Source organism: Canis aureus, chromosome 5 (assembly GCF_053574225.1).
Source record: "Canis aureus isolate CA01 chromosome 5, VMU_Caureus_v.1.0, whole genome shotgun sequence".
Lineage (NCBI taxonomy): Eukaryota > Metazoa > Chordata > Mammalia > Carnivora > Canidae > Canis > Canis aureus.
In genome coordinates, this window is record NC_135615.1 from 70,146,431 (window position 1) to 70,165,254 (window position 18,824).

Genomic DNA, 18,824 nt, shown 5'->3' on the forward strand with positions numbered 1-18,824 from the left:
CCACGTCACCTGTCTACAGTGAGGAAACCATCTGAAATGTGATGAAAGTGCCTTGGAAATTCTGATCCTGGGAGGGCTGGAAGGTCCCACTAAGGTGTTGTCCCTCCCAATCCCAACACAGGGGGACGCGGAGGCTCAGGGGCCCCCTGGGAAATCTGTGGCCCTGTGGACTCTCATCCCAGGTTCTGCTGCTCCCCGGGGCTGATTCCTGCTGAGGGGGCTGCAGAGTGACTTGAGGATCCATCAAGTCACCCTTAGAAGCACTATGGGTGGACAGGTTGGCTCTACTGGCCAGGATGGTGGCGGAGGGGGCCCAGGGGACTTCCTCGTTGAAAGGGGCTCCTGTGGGGATCCCTGGGTGGCGCAGTGGTTTAGGGCCTGCCTTTGGCCCGGGGCGCGATCCTGGAGACCCAGGATCGAGTCCCACATCGGGCTCCCGGTGCATGGAGCCTGCTTCTCCTTCTGCCTGTGTCTCTGCCTCTCTCTCTCTCTCTCTCTGTGACTATCATAAAAAAAAAAAAAAAAAAAAAAAAAAAGAAAGGGGCTCCTGTCAACAACCTCAAAGTTGTTGGTCATTCTCATGAGGAGCCATCCCACAGCCAGAGGCAGGTAAGAGCCAGGGGCTGCCTTCTCATGGGAGGTCTCCCAGCATCCTGGCTGGGAGAGTCAATCCCAATGACTCCTTCCCAGGCAGGAGGGTGGATTGGCAAGTGGGGAGAGACTGTGGCCCCAGGGCAGGAGAGGAGGGGAAGCTAGTACCAGGACCATCTTGGGGGGGGTGTGCCATTTTTGTCACATGGTCCCCATCCCTGCTCCCCATCCCTAGCAGCCATTCTCCCTCAAACCAACTCTCACACCTTGGGCTGCTCCCTGCCTGTGGTCTATCCTTAATCTCTCCTACTGCAGCAGTGCTTGGGCTTCCATTCTCCCTAATCTCTATCTTTCCCCACATCTCTCCTGTTTCCTGGTCCCTGTCCCTGGATGTCCTGAAGGCACCTCAATGCAGCATGTCCAAAATAGAAATCATGGATTTCCCCTAAGTCTTTCCCCTTGTGAATAAGTGGCGCCCTCCCCCTCAGGACCTTTGCACTTACAATTACCCCTATAGGGACTGCTCTTCCTATAAGTATCCCTCACCTCCTTCGGGTCTCTGCTCAGATGGTACCTTCTCAGAGACACCTTTCCTGACCACCTCGCCTAAACTCGCCTCCTGTTCTCCTCTAACCCCCTTGCCTCCCTACCCAACACTATTTTCCTTCTTTGTTCTTATCAACACTAACAGTCTATGTATTTGTGCTTTTGCATCTGCCTCCCCTCCCCCACCAGAAGGTAAACTGCTCATAAGCTCAGCCGTTATGTGGTCAGGTTCTAGAAATTCCTTGAAGTTCTAGATTCTATCCATTTCACCACCCTTTGTGCCAGACAGTTTTATTTATTTATTTTTTTAAGTAGGCTCCACGCCCAATTGAACTCACGGCCCTGAGATCAAGAGTCACATGCTTCACCGACTGAGCCAGCCAGGCGCCCCAGTGCCAGACACTTTTAGTAAGCACTCAATAAATATTTGCTGAATGAATAAATGAATGAATGAATGAGCCTCTCACTGGTCCTCTTCTCCAATCCTGGCTTCCTCAAATCCACCGTCCAGGTGCCCAGCTGTTTCTCCTTAAGCAAACTTGACTATGATTCCTCTCTAAAACCCTCCATAAAACTCTTGCTTTCAGAATAAAAGCGACCTCTGGTTTAGCTTACAAGGCCCACAGTGATGTGTTTCCAGGCTAACCTTCAGCTTCCTGTGTCCTCCCCCCAGACATAAACACACACACACACACACACAGCCATGCAGAGAGCCTGGATATACTATTTATGCCTCTGTACGGCTCCCTCGGCCCTTAGGTGGGCCTCTACATTCTCTGACTCATTTCTTTCTTTCTTTTTTTTTAAAGATTTTATTTATTTATTTGAAAGAGAGCAGGAGCAGAGGGGAGAAACAGAAGGAGAGGGAGAAGCAGACTCCCCACTGAGCAGGGAGCCTGATGAGGGGCTCCATTCCAGGCCCCTGGGACCATGACCTGAGCTGAAGGCAGATGCTTAACCAACTGAGCCATCTAGGTGCCCCTCCTTTAAAAAAAAAAAAAAAAAAAAAGCCTCAGTTAATAGTATTTTTGGAGCAGCTTCTTGGTGCTAGGCCCCTTGCTGAGCCTTACTGACAGGAGTCAGCCTCTACCCCTTCTCAAAATTCTCCACAGAAGAGGAGGACCTGAAACCATCATCCCATCCCTAGTTCCTTGTTGTCCTCTGGTCCTCCTGACAGCAGCCCCCCTACCCACCCACCTGTTCTAGCCAGGACGCTGGGAGACCTCCCATGAGAAGGCAGCCCCTGGCTCTTACCTGCCTCTGGCTGTGGGATGGCTCCTCATGAGAATGACCAGGAATAACTGGATTTGAGGTCTTTATGCCCACCCCCCACCCCCACCCCAACTTCTGGAAGGAGTGATGTAGGCTGAGCCATCCCTGTCAGAATCCAACCCAGGGCCTGACAGAGTAAAGGGGACATGAAGTGACTCAGGCTGCCCCTCTTCCCTAGGACTTCTGAGCTACAGCCCTCTTCACCCCAAGACCCAGGTCCAAGACCCAGAGAGGGGTGAGTTTGTTCACCTGTGTCTCCCCTGTGTGTGCGTGGGCACTTGCTCACGTGCGCGGATTCCTGGGCGTGCATCAGGGGCGTGCCTTACCCCTTGATCCAGGTGACAGCAGCCTGGCCCACACTCCTGTGTGTGTTAGGTGTGCCCGGGAGTGTGCCCCGCTGTGTCTGAATTAGGGTTCATGAGTGCGAGTCTCCTGTTAGGAGATGGCCGTGGCCTGGGGCGGGCGGTTGGCGGTCCTTCCTGGTGTCTGGCTTCAACCTCCAGTGCAGCCACAGGGCGGTGACGATCGCCGTTCGTCTGCAACGGCGGAGCTGCCCCCGCGCCTTGGGAGAGCGACAGCCTTGAACCGCCGCTCCGCCCCCGGGGTAGCCGCCCCTCCTCTCCGGCCTTTGCCTCCCGAGAGCCCATTGCGCTCCCGCGGGTCGGGGAGCGGGGGAGCGGGCGGAGAGTGGCGGTGGGGGGCGCCCTGGCTCCCCCACCCTGCTCCCCGCTGCCCCACCCCCAGCCCCGCACAGTCGCGCAGACGCCCGCGCCAGCCAGCGCTGGGAGACACAGTGACACAGACCCCGGGCACTCGGACGCACGGACACGCTCGCAGGCTCGCGCAGGGGCTGGGGCGGGGCACGCTCACACGGACCCCCGTGCCTGCAGACAGACGCCCACGCGGACTCGGGTGCAAATGCGCATCCACACGTGGGCGCAGACACGCGGACACACCCTCACACCCCTGCGGGCGTCCACGCAGTGACACAGACACGAGCGCCCAAACGCGCGGCCACACTCGCAGCCACACGCAGGGCCTGGAGCACCGACACACACACACGCGCACACGCACACGCGCGCGGACGGTGGTGCAGGCTCGGTCTAAAAATACAGCCCTCGCCGCCGCCGGCGCCTGCCCGCCAGCGCGCCCAGACACGCCGCCGTGGCCGTCCCCGCGGCCTCGAGCCCCCGACCGCGGGCTCGCCGGCACTCGCAGCCCACGCGGGGCTCGCACGCGCCCCTCAGGCACACTCGCAAAGCACGCTCACTCGGACACACGCGGCGCACGCAGGCGCGCCTGGGCGGACACACCAGCGCCGCACAGTCGCCCCACGCAGACGCGCTCGGGCCGCAGCCGCCTTTGAAATTCAAATCCGCGCTCGTCCTCAGCTCCGCGCGCCCCGCGCCCGCGCCCGCCGCCCCCGGCTCCAGCCTCATTCCGGCCCGCGGCCCGGAGCGGAAATTAAAATTCATTTCGGGGGAGACCTGGGCCGAGCGAGGGGCGCACGGGCGGCCTCGCCGGGAGGGCCCTTTGTGAGAGAGGGAGGGTGCGGGGCGCCCTAGGAGGAGGAGCCCCTGCGCCTCCTGCCATTCGACCTTGACCCGCGGCCGCCAGTTTCTGGGTTCCCCCACCCCCCTCCCTCTCCCCGCAAGGCAAGTGCCGCGCCGGCCAAGGTGGCTGGGAGGGAGAGCCGGCCAGAGGTCTCAGCCTTGGGGAGGAGGGGGCTTCCTGGGAGGCATTAGCTTAAAAAGTGCCCAAAGACAAGAATAACAATGTCATCCCTACAGATCTGCAGACATACCCTGCGCACAAACCCACAGCCTCATCCAGGCACATACAGAGGACACCCGGGGCCACAACCACCCACAGTCACACACAACAAACACAGCATTATACACAATGCCGCCCCCCTCCCCACTTGAAGGCCTGCCAGCAAACCCCCGCGCACACACACACAGGGAAACACACCACAGGCTGGCACAGACACCTACCAAACACTGCCACACGGAGATACAGTCACACACAGACCTGCAAATGCCATATGCCCTGACTCATACCCCACCAAAAGGCACAGACACGGGCCTGAAAACACTTCCCCCACATACACACACACACACACACACAGGCTTGAGCATGAAATACAAAGAAACACCACATACTGGTTGCACACAAACTCCAACAACTTAACCCGGCCCCGTCAACACACCCCACATTCACCTAGACACTGAGCAGATACACAGACCGCAGCATCACATGGCTGTATGCATTATATGCCATACGTATACACAAATAGAAAAATTATGCATGAAACACTGCGCACCCTGCATACAAAGACAGACACATACACACACACACACACACACAGCAGAGATCCCAAAGCCAGGCCCAGGCTTCTGACGTACAAGGCCTAGGCAGACACATACAAAACCTGCGCACAGGCACACCATATACATACACACAGACTCTCCCCCCACGCATTGACGCACACAACCACCCACACGTGTACCCGAGCTCAGCCCCACTCACTCCTACTCTGACATGCAGAACACCGGCTGGCGATGCACCCCAGGGCCTCTCCCCTCCAACCACAACACTCAGAGCCTTCTCCCTCCACCCCCTGCCCCATCCGTAGGCCTTGCCCCCAAGTCTGGGACCCCTAGAGATCAGAGTTGTGCCAGGTTTGGCAGTGAGCTTGAAGGCCCACCCTCTCACCAAGTAGTGACTGCTTTACTGCCAGCATGAGGTGGTGTATGATTCTAGAGAAAGGGATGTCCTCCTGGGGTGTGTCAGCGAGGAGTGTGGCTGTGCCTGCCAGGGAGGTGTGTACATGTCAGTGGTCTTCTGGGAGGTCCTTCCTGGCACCCCCAGCAACTCTGGTTGCCTCCCCCAAATCCAGGCATCCTGCTTCAGTCTTTCCCTACAGAAGTCAGGCCCTGGGAGTCAGACCCCTTCAGATCTCTTACCCTGAGGGAGCTGGTTCTCTCTGGAAGATCAGCTCTAATCCTAAAATAAATTGTTTTCCACAGTCAGTGCTTGGTCGGTCCTTTGGGGGACATAGGGGGGACAAGGGAGAGGCAAGACTAAGGCAGGGCCTTTCTGAATGAAGGGGGCTCTGGTTCTCTCTGCCTCCTTCTAAGCCATGTTCCTCATCTGGGAAATGGGGGTGACCACACCAGTGTAAGGGTTTGTTGTGACAATAAGTTAAAAGCAGCTGGCACTGGGTCAAGCCCACAGAGGGGCTCAACAGGATGAGCTGGTCCCGCTAGACCTCTAGGTTGCCCCCACCCTTGCCTGCTATGCTCAATGTGTCCTGCTTGGCACAAGCCCAGTCCAGCTGGATCCAGGTGGCACAGAGCCCAGGGGAGAGAACATGGGGCATCCCAGATGGTGGGAACACACTGGCCCCCTACTGCTGGTGTGCCCGGTGCCTGCCAAGTGTCCCAGACCCTCCCTGAGGGATTCCCCTTCCCTTTCCACCTGGGCAGGAGGGTGGGAGCAGCTCTCCTCAGGCACCTTCACCCTCTGCATGTCCAGCAGCCTGGGGGGTGTGGCTATAGGGGATGGTGCTATCATTTCTGGGTGTCCCGAGTGGTTGCCAGGGCTCCTTGTCCTTAAGGCCTGCAGTATGGGAGGGTGGAATTAGGTCTCAAGGAGAATTTACCAGGGGGTAAAGCCTAGACTGCCTCCTGTCAGCCTGGAGGGGTCATGTCTAACCTCCACCTAGAGCGAGAGGGGACAAGACTGATGGATGAGCCAGACAGGTCCCCCCTGGGCCAGAAAATGGAGGAGGGTTGTGTCCTGGGATTGTGTATGTGTCTGTGTGTGTGTGTGTGTGTGTGTGTGTGGTTATTTATGCACCTGTGCTTCCCAGGCAAGTGTATGTCTGTGGGCCAGTGACTGTGTAAGTGTGTGGACATGGATTCACTGGTACATGCATCCATGTGTGTGTGTGCGTGTGTGTTTACACAGACAAGAAAGGCTAAAAAGGAAGAGGGCTTCCAAATGAGGAGAGGAAGTGCTATAGAGAAGGCGATTTGGACTCAGTTTCTCTGCAGGGATCACACACTCACAGTGTCCCGGCCACTCGGGTGGCTTCCTTCACAGCAGTGATCTCGGCAGATGAGACCTCCTCTCTCCCTGGGTGGGAAGGAGGGAGTGCTGGAAGGCCTCAAGGGCAGAGCCCCATTCTGAATCATGTCCATGTCCCCAGAGCCTGGAACAGCTGCAGCCCTTAGTAAGTCTCAAGATGGGGCCACATTCCTGCAGAGGACACCTCCCTGGGTCTGGCCCTATGGGAGGCCTTCAGCTTTATTATCTTTTGTGACTCACATCAGCTCTGCTAGGTTGGGATCATTATTTCCATTTTACAGAAGAGAAAACTGAGGCTTGAAGAGTATACATGACCTGTCCAAGGTCACACAACCAGTGAGAGATAGAGGGAGATGTCCTTTCTAGGTCATCACATGGGAAACTGTGAAGCACGGCTTTATTGGACAAACGTGGATCAAGAATCACAGACTGGAAGCTCTGTGCGGGCAGGGTCTTCACTTGCCCTTGGGCCATTCATTCCCTTGACAAATACCTATCACATACCTGGCATAATGCTTTGTGCCAGGAGATCCAACTGTGACTGGATGCACAAGGTCTCTGCCTTCCCAGGACTCATTGTCCAGCAGGGGGAACGGATGACACGTGTGTAAATACACAACATATTTTCAAGTAATGATACTGTGATGGAAACGCAAGGCCATGGTTTGGAGCGACTAGGGATGGGTGGGTAGGGCTGCTTTAGAAGTGTAATCTGGGGAGGTCTTCTAGAAGAGGTGATGTTGGCACTGAGTCCTTCCTGGTGAGCTGGGGCAAGTGCTGGGGGAAGAAGGATTTGGACTTTTTCAAGAAGACTTGTGTTACTCCAATATTGTGAGGGGGTGGGGTGAAGATGAGGGCAGTGGAAATGGCTCTGGAGAGGCTGGTAGGGGCCAGATTCTGCCGGGCTAGGAAGTTCCTGGTGCTAAGTGCAGCAGGAAGCCACTAGAGGGTTTAAGAAGAGGGTCTCTGATTTGCATGTTAAAGAGATGGCTCAGTGGGCTCCAGGAGAATGGATTGGGGCAGGGAGGCAGAAGGGGGAGCATGGAGATTCAAGATAGGAGGTCCCGGCACCAGATGATGGTGGCTTGGACTCCCACGTTGGCAGTGGGCACGTGAAGAATAGATGTAGGATATTCTAGGAGGTAGAAGCAACAGAATTTGATGATGGCCTGGATCCCAGCACCTAGAACACAGTAAACACTCCATAAATATTAGTTGAGGGGATCCCTGGGTGGCGCGCAGAGGTTTAGTCCCTGCCTTTGGCTCAGGGCGTGATCCCGGGCTTGCGGGATCGAGTCCCACATCCGGCTCCCTGAATGGAGCCTGCTTCTCTCTCTGCCTCTCTGTGTCTCTTATGAATAAATAAATAAATATATCTTAAAAAAATATATATGGGTAAGTGAAGGCACCCTCTAGGTGGCAGGATCTTGCGTACACCCTCCGGAGTAAGGTGCGTGTGAGGATCACCTAGTCCCTAAAGGTCTTCTCTGCCCTCTGCCCCAGGGGCCTGAGAACGCAGGCACTGCTTAGAGAGCTGCATACAAACCAGGCCCTAACCTTCTGGGAGGATTTGGCTAGAGAACAAAGAATCTTCCCTCCTCTCCTTGATCTACAGCACCAAGAAAATGACAAACACCCAGCCTAGGCTGCCCCAGGCTCCTAATCCATTTGGCATCTACAGCAGGATGGATGAAGTTAGACATGCAGGACTTCCCACAGGCAGGGAGGGCCAGTCCACCTCTTCCAGGATACCTCTCCAGGATCCCTGACATCCAGAGCAGTAAGGTGTTTGTCACACGAGCTCTGGGACAGACCCTGATAGAAGGGATCCATGTGGATTTGAGTGTCTCTGGGGACATGTTATGAGCTCCTGATAGGTATCTGGGGTGGGGCTGGGGGATTAAAAGGGGACCTTGGTATTCAGAGCTTTGGGTTGCCATGGGTACCTACTTGGCTGAGTGTCATTGGAGGGTAGGGGCTGAGGGAGGGACACTCCTAGGTCCCACCGGCTGGGAGGAAACCTGACCAGGCTCTGGGCCAAATAAATCATTGGGAAGAGAAGAACATTTTCTCATCTGTTTAAAGGGCAATGAAGCATAGCAGTGGCTGGCCCAGTGGGAGGCAGGGCTGAGGCCAGGCGGGTGAGGCCAGGGTTGTGCTCCTGGTAGACCCACTATCCTGCCCTGAACTGCCCCACTGAGGGCTGTGCTGCCTCCAGAATGGACCACTGGTGGTTGTTATTGTTAACCAAAATACGAATTAATTGGTAATAAAGCAATTATTTAAAAAGGCCCCTTTCAGGAATGTAGCTCTCGCTAATCCACATCCACATCCCTTATCTCCTTGGAGCCCTGGTGAGATCATTTATACCATTTCACAGGTAAGGAAATAGAGGCCCAGGAAGCCGGAGGGATTTTCTCAAGGTCACCTAGGGATACAGTGTGAAAGCATGGTAGAGAGCCTGACTTCTAGTTGCCCTTGTGGCATTGGTCCCCAACATCCCATCAGAGGTTCCAGACAGAGCTCCAAGTGGGACTAAAGGGCTGGGATCAATCGTCCTTTACCCAGTCTTTGTGTTTCAGGGGGAGGGGTGGGTGGGAGGTATCCCTTCCTTCCGCCTAAACCCTCTGTGCTCAAGCTCTGACCAGGGCCCCTACCCTTGCCCTCAGCTCCCTAGAGGCCCCTCCTGGGGCTTAGACTTGTTCTTCCCACCCCCGCCTGGGCTGTCAGAGAAGTAATTTCTCTTCAACCAGCTGGATTTGAATATGGAAACGATTTGTAATTACTCCAAGTCCTCCCGGGCGGCATTATCACCAGAGTGAGTCTGGAAGGGCAGGGGCTCTTGGGAAAGGAGGTGGGGAAGCCCTGATGCGAGGAGGCACCTCCGGGAGAGCCTTCCCGAGGTTGGCCCTAATCGAGCCTGCTCCCGCATAACCCCGGGGAGGTCTGTGCTCTCCACACTGCTCCTGCAGCCCTTGCTGCCTTGCTGACCTGCCACCCTGCCCTGTGAGTCCCCAGGTAGGCAGTACCATCCTTGTCAGTCCCTCACTCTCTCTGACCACCTGTATTCCCCAGAGCTATATTTCCCTGTACTTTTGTGGCTGAAAGAATGGGGTTGAGAAGCCAGAGGGCTACCAAGGAACACAGAAACAGACAGAACGCTGCTGTCTCTCCAGAGCCAGCCCCTCCCATTATCCCTGCACCCAGCTGGATCCTGGGGGGAACGGGAGGGCCTCAGGGATCCAGCTGCATTACTACATCTGCGAGGGACCTGCCTGGGTTTCTCTGGGCTCTGGGTCTCTAGTATGCTAATTTAATGAATATTCATAAAGAGGGAGGCAGGCTCCCTATGGGATTGGAATGGGCTGGAGCTCTGGAGTATAGGGTCCTGGAAGCTTCTGAGGGAGGACCTGTCCTTATATCCTTGAGTGCACCTCCTGTCCTGACCACTCTCCCCACCTTTGTCTACCTCCTTAAGGCCTGAACTCCAGCAACCCCCACTGCCCTTTGCATTGCCCAAGTAAGGAGGCTTAGGATCTTCCACTGCTGTTGGGGTGGCTCTTGACACCCTCTATAGATGGCAAGGCCTGCCTTGGCTTTCACAGTCGCAGCTGAGCCTCCAAACCCAGACACCTAGGGTGTGTTTGAGAGTACCCAGCAAGAACCCAGGAGCCCTGCCTGCCAGTACTAGGCGTAAAGCACAGTCCTTCTCGGGCTCCCGCTGGGAAAGGAAAGGTGCCAGCCCTCCTCCCTGCCTCATACAGCCTCATAAATTCCCTTAAGGTGACGGGCGAGATTCCTTCATCGCCCCTTATTACCTCCTTCCATTAAAGTCGATAATCTCTCACAATCATTCACAACAAATGTCACCAAGACTGCTGGAGCAAAGGGGAGACAGAGGGAGTGAACAGGGGGCTTTTCTACATCTTCCTGGTACTGTCCCTGGGGGGATGTGAAGCCTTTTCATTCTGCCCTAGTCTCCAGGGTGACCCAACTCAAGGAGCTTCAGTGGAGAGGTGGGATTGGGATTGGGTGGACTGGGGACTTCTTTGCTTCCCAGGCTCAGCCCCCTCCTGGCCAGAGAACCTTCAAAAAGTAGGGTTCCTGAAACCATCCCAACCTTCACTGCAAAGCTGCCCCCTGCTGGCTCTTCCTCTGACCAGAACCATCTGATTAACCTACTTGTCTTTGGCTGAAGTGGTGTGTCCCTGGTCTGCCCACCTTCCTGGTGGCAACATGCCCAGGCCACAAAACCACCGGACCAGGGCCCTGAGCCATAGGCATCTCCCTGGGAACCACCTTCACCATGTGGGCTCTGGCCCCACCCAACCGCACTGTGCCAGGCTGGGGAGGGGGCAGGTCCGTACATTCCGGCTGCTTCTACGCAAACAGATGCAACATGGGGGCGCCCCTGGCACAGGAAAAGGCACTTGTGGGAATAGATAGGCACTCAGGAAAACATGTAACACACTGCACACGTGTAGCATCCCCGTGCCTAGGGACATGCAACATTGCAGTTTACAGTAGAGTATGCATCAAACATACCACACTGCAGTGTACATATGTGGCTCCTACAAACAACTGACCCACAGCACTCAGCACATATGTGGCACTTGTAAGCTTGCACACACATAGCGTGTCTACCCACAGGAACAGCCAACAGACATTCAGGACCTGAACACATGTTAACACATCGTGTCTGTATGTAGCAATTGCATGCACAGAGCCAGGCAACATTGCAGTGCACCCACAGGGCACCTGTGTGCATAAGCATATGCAAAGTTCAGCGCACGGGAGTGGCACCTGCATGCACAGGGATATGCAATTTGCAATGCATACGGGGGAGGGTGGGGCAAGTGTTTCAGCCCCCCCCCCCCCCCGCGGGGGCCCCGGAGACCCTGGCTGGGCGGGCCGCCTCCGGCCTGGGGTATCGCTGAAGGGGCGTCGCGGATCGCCGCATCCTGCGGTCCAGGAGGCCGCGGGCGGGGCGGGGGCTTACCCGGGGCTTCTCCCGCGCCGGCGCCTGGGGCCCAGGGCGGGGAGGAGGAGGGTGCGCTTGGCTCGGCTGGCGCTGCTCCCCCTTTAACAGGAGGCGGCGCGCGTCGCCCCCGCCCCCCGCCCCTTCTCCCGCGGCTCCTCGCGCCCGGCCTGGCGCGCGCCCCCTCCCGGGCCCAGCCCGCGCAGGCGCCGCGTCCCACCTCGGCCGTCACTCGGCCCGGCGCGCGCTGCGGGCAGCGGCCGGAGCGGCCGGAGGAACCGGGGTTGGCGGCGGCGGCGGCGGCGGCGGCGGCGGCAGTGGCGGCAGTGGTGGCGGCGGCGCTCGGAGACCGAGGATGCGGCGCCGGCTTTTGGAGCCTGGGGCTGCGGCCGCCGCCCGCGAATAGGAGGCGGCGCGCGGCGCGGGCGGTGCTCGGGGCGGGGGAGCGGGGAGCGGGGGGGCGGCGCGGCGAGGAGGCGGCGGCAGGAGCCCGCGCCCGGCCCGGCGCCCGCCCGCCCCGCGCTGCTCCGCGGCGCCTTTTCTGCACCCGCCGCTCCGCGGAGCGGGAGCCTCGGCCCCTCGGCGCCGCTGCCGCGAGCCGCCCCGCGCCCGGCCAGGCCCCCGCCTTAGGGATGGCAAACTTGCGCCCCGTGGCTGCCTCCGCCAGCGCCGGCCCCCGCTCCTGCTGCTGACGGCGCCCAGGTGAGTGCTCGGTCCCAGACCTCGACCCGGCCCCGCACCGAGCCCTCCCGGCGCGGTCCCGAGTTTCCGCACCGGCCCGGACTCGGGGCGCTCCCCCAGCCCGTCTCTGTTGAATCCTCCCTCTCCCGAACTGAGTTCTTTCAGCATCTACCCACTCCCATCTCTTTGGGAACTTCCAAGCCTGGGGCCGAGGCCCCTTTCATCGCTGGTGAGTCCCTTGATCATCCACTTCCCTTTCCCCATTTCTGCTAAAGCCCTCCCCCACAATCCTGACCCAGACCTTACCCCCATTACTGTCTCGAGTCTCTTCCTCTCTTAGCCTGGATCCTGGCAGTGCGCCCCCCACCTTGATTAGAGCCCCTTTCTCCAACCTGCAGCTCGACTGTGCCTTCCCCCTGTATCCCCCCTCCTCGTCTGGATGCCGGACCCTGCTCCTCCCCTCCACTTCATCTCTGCCTGGAGTCCTTCCTGTCCCCATCCACGTCTGCCCCTAGTTCCTGCCTTTCCCCGCGCCAGTACCGCGACCATGCTTCCCTTCTTATTTCTGTCCCGATGCATCCTCCCCCATATCTGCCTGGAGTCTCCCTATCCCTCGCGAATCTCTGCTGCAAGTCTCCTCCCCCTCAGCCTGGACTTGGGGCCGGGTCCCCCGGGTCGGCTTCGAGCCCCCTCCTCTTGGGCCAGGATCTCCACCGGCCCTGCATCCCTGGCTCCCGTGTCCATCTTTGGTCGGAGTCTGTCCATCCCCCATCCTTCTCTTCCCACCCCTGGGGCATAGAGCCGGGCACCAAACGCACCCTCCCGCAGCCCCGGGGCTGGCATGATGGGGCGGGGGCGGGGGGGGGGTTGTAGGTTGTGAAGTTGGAGGCCACTCCCGCAGTCAGCTCGGTCCGAGGGAAGTCCTCTGCGCCGCGGCCGGTGCAGAGCGGGCGAAGGGTCTGGTGCCCGCGGGGGGAGGGGCTCCCGGGCCGGAGATACTGCCCGCCTGCCCGCCTTGCCAGCTGCCGGCCGGGCCCCTGGGCGTCCTCTGGCGCCCCCTGCCCGCAGCTCTGGACCCGCCGCCCCTTTTCCTCCCGCGGGTAACCCCGGGTTTCCGCAGCCAGAGCAGCAGCGGCGGCTGCGGGACTGGCGCTGGGAAGTCCCTGGGGAAGAGGAGGCTGGCGGGCGAGGCCGGGTGCCCCCTCGTGCTAGCCGCGGGGGAACAGTCCTGGTTGTCGGGCCATATGCTCTGGGGATAGCGCAGGGTGGGGTGGGGTGGGGTGGAGGGCTCATCCCAGCAGTTATTCGGGAGCCCTTTGAGCTATCAGGGATAGACCTACAGGACTAGTCCCTGGATTTGAGGTGGTCTGGATGGGTTTGTTTGGGCTTGGGCAGGTGTCCTCAGGGAGCCTCTGTCTACCCTATGGCAGTTTCCACTAGGTGGGGTATGGGGGCAAAGGTGGGCTCATCTGGTCTGGGCATGGCATAGGCGATGGGGGAGTCCACCTGGCCCTGGGACAGCAGGCACCTGGGGAGTGCCCCCCTTTTGCTGCCACAGGGGTCAGTGTGGACTCTGTACAGGGTGTGCCCTGATGGCGGTGGTGGTGAGGCTTGGGGAAGGTCTTCCCTGGACTGAGATGGACAGAGTTTCCCCCTCTTCTTCCTCTTCTGACTCCCCTCCCCCATCACTCTTCAGAAAGGCATAGGTCTAGCCTGGGGTGGGTGTATGTGGTAGGCATTTCTGTAACCCAAAGTGAGGTCCCAGCTGGTCTCTGCCCTCTTCTCTCCCTCCCAACACCCAGGTAATGGAGCTGAGTAAGTAGTAGCTTCTGGTTAGATGAGCTGGGTTCAAAAGCTGTGTGACCTGGCAGGCTACATAACCTTTCTGAGCCTCAGTTGGCCCTCTCTAAAATAGGTCAGGATAAAATGCCTCATATTGTTGCTGGGAGAATGAAATTAGATTGTTAGGTGTTTGGCACCTAGTAACGCTCAACAGTGATTGGTTTATTGGGCTGTTTGTCTTCAAGGCCAAGGTCAGGCCCCTCTCCCAGCTATTCCTATTCCCAGAGGAGAAGTACAGAATGGGTTTTAGTGACTTCACCCTAACCCCCCAGGATAATAAAGCCAGACACCACCTTCAGCAACCAGAGTGGGTCGAGGGAGCCTGTGACTGTCAGCCTCTCCCCTCCCTCACCCATCCTTCATCATGCCCCTGGACTGCTCTGGGATCAGCTCTGGCCAGAGGGGCATCAGTGAAAACCAGGCCAAGGTCTCTGAGGTCCTGGTTCAAGTACAGAGGCTGGGCAGGTAAGATCAATGCAGGGAAGAAACCCAAGTCAAGGTGCCCAAAGGTAGGCTTGCCTGAAAAAGGGGCCCGAGGTAGGAAATCAGCCACAGAGGAGCACATGGTGCACAGAGGAACCTCTTACCTCTCCCCAGGAGGTCAGACGCCATCAGGAACTTTCCAGGACAGTTAGTGCTCCAGGTCAGAGTTAGGGGGCGCCCCCGCCTAAGGGCCCCAAGAGTTTGAAGAAACCTGGCTCTGCCGGGATTGGCTTGGTGAAGGGTGGGTAAGGGGGAGAGAGAGGGCTCGAATGTGTGGCGTTCTGCTGCTGGAAGTCCTCTGGGCAGGGTGGCTGGGCCTGGGTCCCACCGGGGAGTGGCAGCCTCCCAGCCTCCAGTCTGCCGGGCAGCCCTGACATTGGGGAACAAAAGCTTTCGGTTCCTGTAGCAACGGCTCCAGCTGCTGCAAAGTTCCGGGGAGGCGGGCGGAGGGCGGCTGAGTCACCGCCCCCTCCCCCGCCGCCCTCGCGGCCCCGCCCCCGCCCCCCAAGTCTACCTCCTCGTGGTGGAGGTGGGGGGCTTCCCCGGGCCGGAAGACCCCTGAGCTGGAAGAGGAGCGGCCCTCTCTGCCAGGTGGAGAAGGCGGGGCCGCCCTCGGGGTGGGGGAGCCCCCTGCCTCGGTCCTGCCCACCAGCTCCAGGAGCTGGATGGAGGTGTGCACCCTCCTGGGTACCAGAGCTCCGGGGGAGGGGTCCTTGGGGACCGGGCCACCCGGCCAGTGCAAGGGCAGGGGACCCGAAGGCCCCGGGTGGGGGTCCCCGCCCGCGTGTCGGCCCGGGCTGGGCCCCGCAGCGAGCGCCGGGGAGGCGGAGGGTGAGTGACGGGCGGGCGAATTGGAGCTGCCAGGTGGATAAACGCGACCGACGTGCGCACCGCCGCGCCCCCTCCCCCACCGCCGCCCCTCCCCCGCCCGCGGCCCCGGCTCCCCGCGCTCCGCCACCCGCGCCGCTGCTCCCAGCCCGCGGGGCGCAAGGGGCTCGATCCCCGGGATCCCGGAGACCCAGCCCGAGCCCTGAGGTGCCCCCTCCGTCTCCCCGTCTTGTCCCTGCCAGCTGCTGCAAAAGCCTCCGATTCCCTCCTCAGTGCAGGAGGGGAGTCCGGGGCCGGCAGGCCTGCAGGGTCTGGGAGGAACGGGGTCTCCGTGTGCTTGGGCATAGGGTGGGATTCTCAGGTCTGCTGGTGGGTGTGGGAGTCGGGGGGATCTCTGAGACTGGGATTAGGCCAACCCGCAGCTCACCCATCTCAGCCCATTGAAGTCCTGAGGGAGGAGGCCTTTAGATTATCCTCTCCATTAACCTCGCGACCCAGGAAGTTCTTCCTCAGAGCTGAGCTCCATACCTATCCTCTCCAGCTCTGGTGCATGTTTGTGAGCTTTACTGGGCTTGGAGGTGGCAGAGACATTTCCAGGGTTCAGCCCAAAGGGCCTTCCCAGAGATAGCGGTGGACCTCAGCGGGAAATCGGGAGAGTCTGTGAGGTTCTGGGAAGGAGGGAAGGAGGGGAAGGGACCATGTGCGTGCTCTGCTCCGCCTGCACCAGGCTTGGTGCGCGGAACTCACTGGGAGGCTGAATGAAGAGATAGGAGCAGTCCTGAGAGCAGGGATCATGGTCTCTATTCCACAGCCCGGGAGCCTGAGGCTCAGGGAGGGTGATCATGGCTAATAACCACCTGGGCCGCCTGTGAGGTTAGGATCCTTCCAGGCCCCCTCCCAGGAGAGTCTCTCTCTGACTTAGCTTGGAATCGAGCTTTTTGCCTTATTTTGTGGGTGGGGGAATGATATATACATATATATATATAAAAGGCCCTCCCCCCAAAAGGTCTATGTCCCAGCAGGAACCACCAGGGTCATACATACCCAGGGTGAAATTCCCGAATTGGTGTGAAGGGAGTGTCTGAAGGAGATTGAGTGCAGGAGGGGGCTTGGGCAGGATTTAGAGGTGGCTCTAAAGAGGTACAGAAGCCAGGCTGTGGCTCTGGGAATCTGGACTTAGCGCTTCTTGATGGGTCGGGGCTACGGAGGAGGGAGCAGCCTAGGCCCAGGAGGTGGGGTTGGAAGGGGTGTTCTGAGCTCCCAGCGTCAGGAGCACACAAAGGAAGGAACAGTAAGTCAGATCCTGCCTGACACTTAGCTGTCATATGCTAAGTCTCAAAGAACCTGTGTGTGTTCACACGAGAGTACATTTGCATCTCTGCATGTGTACAAGTGTCTGGCTGGCTCTTTACACCTTGTCCATGTGAGAGCCTAAACCCTTGTGTGCATGTGAATTCACACATCTGCGGCTTCACTCATCTATGTGTGTGTGTTTGTACATGTGTGTCTGTTCACATATAGAATGCTGGTGACACCTGTCTTCGCGTGTGTCTGTGCATATGTGCTTTTGTGTGCATGCCTGCACAGCACAGTGATGTTCAAGCCTCTGTGTGTGTGTATGTAGATTCCCCACCCTGCTCTAAGTGGGGGAGGCAAGACCAGTTATAATGAGCCCCCACCTCCCCTCTGCTGAGCTGCAGCTATGGCCTGAATTTTGCAGCCTGCTTAAAAATAATTGGGGGCAGCGGGGGGATTGGATGTCACTCATCATCAGCTACTGGCTTCCCTGGTGCCGCAGCAGGCTGGGCGGGCTGAACAGTTTGGGACAGGCATGATATGGAGCAGGGAAGGCCAGGGGTCTTGTGTCCTGTTTTTCAGTTCTGGTGGGAGCAAGGGAGACACAGCTTGTTCTGACTTCTGCTGAATAACTCCAGACAGGTCTCAGAGGATGGTGGGGTGGCTCCTTCCCAGTCAATGAACCTGCCTGGAGCTTGTCCCCCCCCAACCCCCCTTACCACTATGGCTGGGGAGGGGCAAGTGTGGGATCTGGGGCAGTGAGGAGTTCCATGGAAGCTGTACAGGGATTGGAATTCTGGGGTTCTAATTCCTGCCCTCCCACCCCAACCCAACCCCTCCAGCCACTGTTGAGGCTCCTGAAAAGCCAAGGGGAAATCTGTGCCTGGGGAGCCTCTGGGTCTTGGAAAATCCAGCCACACCTGTGAATTATCCTCTCTGTGATTCAGTTCCCAGAGCTAATGGCTTGTCCATCTGTCCTGAAGCCTGGGCAAGGGAAGGGGACAGAGCAAGAGGCGATTGGTGGATAAGAGGGAACCCCAGGCTGAGGCCTCAGGTCCTGGGTTCCAGTCCCAGCTGGACTACTCTTGTGTGATCTTGAGCAGGTTGCCTCCCCTTTCGGAGCCTCATCTTTTCTCCTCTAATGTGGAGCAGCCAGGCTCTAGGGGCCCATTCAGTGCTGTGAGCTGTGCTGTCGCCACGGAGGAGAGAGGCAGTGTGGATCACCTCGGGGGCAGGGCTGGAAGCAGGTGCCAGGCTCTGCTCTCTGGGCAGCTAGGGTGGGCAGTGTCTCTGTCCTGGCCTGGTGGGTGGGAGGGCAGCTTTTGTCCCCTTGGGCCTGACCGCCCTGTGTGGCTGTCAGGGTATGGCCAAGAGGTCCTCGCTGTTGCCCACACCCGGAGTACATTCACACCTGCTGGGAGTTCGGCTTTAGGGCAGCACTTTGCAGGGAGGGAGACATCAGTGAACTCTGGGCTCCGCTCCTAGGAGCTTAAAGACTCCTGAGATGAGTGAGCTAGCCCTGGGGAGAGAGCCGGGGATAGAGGTGGTGACTGGGGCTAGGGACTTTCGGGCAAGGGCTGTGAGCTGGCTTGGTGGCCTCACTACGGGTAGCAGGCTGCAAGCCAGGCCTTGGATGGTAACCCTGTGGCAGGAAGGGAAGAGGGATTAAGGGCAATACTGCACCCATTTTGCAGATGCCTCCCACTCCCCATTTCCACAGCCGTGATAACACATGACGTTCATACTTGCGACGCCCTCCAGGGGCATGGATCAGGTTGTGCGCAGTCCCTGGCACACCGGTGGTAACTCCTCCCCTTTCTCGCCCACTCAGTAAAGCAAGCGAGTGAGAATGACATTGTTCTGGGAATAACCTTGAATTGCTCTGATTTATAAAAAAGCAAATCGTTGTCAAACATTGCTCCTTTGACAATTACCGCTGGATTACGCGTGACACGCCTCACAGCTGATCACGATACACTGCGACTTAGGGCAAAGGTTCTGGAGCATTCAAGCTAGGTGGCGGGGATGAGGCTAGATCCACGTGTCAGGCCTGGTGCCTGTGGCTGGTGGGACCCACCGAGGAATCAGAGGGTGACAGACATGACAGCTGATGTTTCTCACGGGCTCACAGAGTCAGGCTCTCTTCCGTGCCTTCATCTTACAGGTGAGGTGACTGAGGCTCCGAGTTTGTCTAAGATCACACAGGTGGGCGTGG

The 18,824-nt window shown here is 58.5% G+C and overlaps 1 protein-coding gene and 1 long non-coding RNA gene across 23 annotated transcripts in view; one reads left to right on the forward strand and one right to left on the reverse strand.

Moving 5' to 3' along the window:
* Nucleotides 1-1,776: 1,776 nt before the first annotated feature.
* On the reverse strand, nucleotides 1,777-14,887 carry LOC144314518 (uncharacterized). 4 transcript variants are annotated; one of them, XR_013380415.1, is made up of 4 exons: nucleotides 11,501-11,637; nucleotides 5,125-7,684; nucleotides 2,659-2,971; nucleotides 1,777-2,121 (listed from the first exon to the last, which is right to left on the reverse strand). It is a non-coding gene; the product is annotated as an uncharacterized LOC144314518 (long non-coding RNA). The 4 variants fall into 4 exon arrangements; XR_013380416.1 differs by lacking the exon at nucleotides 11,501-11,637 and adding an exon at nucleotides 14,590-14,887 and having other exon boundaries at nucleotides 1,778-2,121; nucleotides 2,736-2,971; XR_013380417.1 differs by lacking the exon at nucleotides 11,501-11,637 and adding an exon at nucleotides 11,700-11,855 and having other exon boundaries at nucleotides 1,778-2,121; nucleotides 2,736-2,971.
* ADGRB2 (adhesion G protein-coupled receptor B2) overlaps nucleotides 12,024-18,824 on the forward strand; it is a 36,042-nt gene continuing 29,241 nt past the window's right edge. For 15 of the 19 annotated variants that reach the window (XM_077898736.1, XM_077898741.1, XM_077898738.1 and 12 more), the window contains exon 1: nucleotides 12,024-12,181. The gene's annotated coding sequence lies outside the window, so the exon portion shown is untranslated. Of the gene's footprint in view, nucleotides 12,182-12,250; nucleotides 12,390-18,824 lie in introns of those variants that run through there. The other 4 variants (XM_077898753.1, XM_077898754.1, XM_077898752.1 and 1 more) reach the window with 3 other exon arrangements.